The sequence below is a fragment of the Tupaia chinensis genome, unplaced genomic scaffold, assembly GCF_000334495.1.
Source record: "Tupaia chinensis unplaced genomic scaffold, TupChi_1.0 Scaffold000255_1, whole genome shotgun sequence".
Classification (NCBI taxonomy): Eukaryota; Metazoa; Chordata; class Mammalia; order Scandentia; family Tupaiidae; genus Tupaia; species Tupaia belangeri.
The window spans coordinates 444,720-446,204 of NW_006159735.1; positions in this window are offsets into that span (position 1 = coordinate 444,720).

Genomic DNA, 1,485 nt, shown 5'->3' on the forward strand with positions numbered 1-1,485 from the left:
AAAAAAAAAAAAAAAAAAAAAGGAGGAAAGGAAAACATGTCACATACACCAACCTGGAAAAATCTTGAGAACATCATACTAAATGAAATAAGCCAATCAAAAAAAGAAAACTGTCACACAATCCCATTTATATGAAATATCAAAAGTTGTCTAATTCGTAGAAGAAGAAAGTAGAATCATGTCGTGATTGCCACAGGAGGAACGGAGGGAGAAATGGGGAGTTGTTGTTTAATGGGTTTAAGTTTTAATTTTACAAGATGAAAAAGTTCTGGAAATCTGTTGCACAATCTGTTGTGAAAATACTTAACACTACTGAATTGTACACTTAAAAATGGCTAAGATGATAAATTTAAGTTGTGTAGGTGTTTTTCAATCTTTTTTTATTTATTATTATTTTTCTTCTTTTGACCAGAGAGAGATAGAGAAAGGAGAGAAAGCCTCCAGGTCTGGGAATCAAACAGCAGTTGGCCATGTGAGAGTCCAACACCTTAACCACAATGCCACCCACTGGACCCTGTGTGAGTTTTTTAATCACAATTTTAAAAAATTAATTAAAGAAAAGAGTGGACCCAATTCCCCCACACACATCCTTGTTACTCCCTTGATTACCACATGTTCCTGCCTCCCTTGCCAAACTCTCTCGGCCCCCTTTGCCCCCTCCTCTTCTACCTGCCCTTGTATTGTTGAGGTTCCTCAGGGTTCCATCATGGCCATCCTCTCTTCTTGACCACATTGCTGAGGATTTCAGCAACCTCTCTAGTCTTACCAGCCACTTATGTGCCAATGACTGGTTCACTACTAGACCTCAAGTTCTTGAAATAGGGTCTAGAGTTTAGTAGGCACTCAGTAAATATCTGCTAAGTAAACAGATATACAAATCCCTAGCTCCTACCCCACTCAAAGCTCTAGAACCATTTTCCAACCACTTTCTGAACATCTCCTGCTAAGTATCCCATAGATTCCTCAGAATCAACATGTTCATATTTTAATTTACTTAACCTCTCCTAAGAGAAATAAAAAGATCCTCTTCTTGGTCTTCATTTATATTGTCCATAGGACCAGCAGGTGGCAGGTGGTTAAGGCACTGAACTCCCACATGGCCAACAGCGATTCAATTCCAAGACCCAGTGGCTTGAAAATTACACCAGGTACTTGTGTGTTTATGCCCAAAGTCTTGAGAGGAGAATGGAGGAGAGGAGATTTAATCATGGTCACCTCTCCAGGGGGTGATTTCTCACTTTCCCTTTCACTCTCTTTCTCTCTCTCTCCACACGCCCTATGACAAAAGCCTAGACAAAAAATATATATACTCTCAGTCTGCTTTCAATGGTTGTCCAAACTCTGTTGATTTTACCTGGAAGTATCTTGAGAATCTTGCTACTTCTCTCCTTCCCTAAGGTCTCCTCTTGTCTCAAGTGGACTATTGCAATAGCTTTCTCCTTATTTCTATTTTCTCCTCCAAAAAGTTCATTCTCCATATTCTGG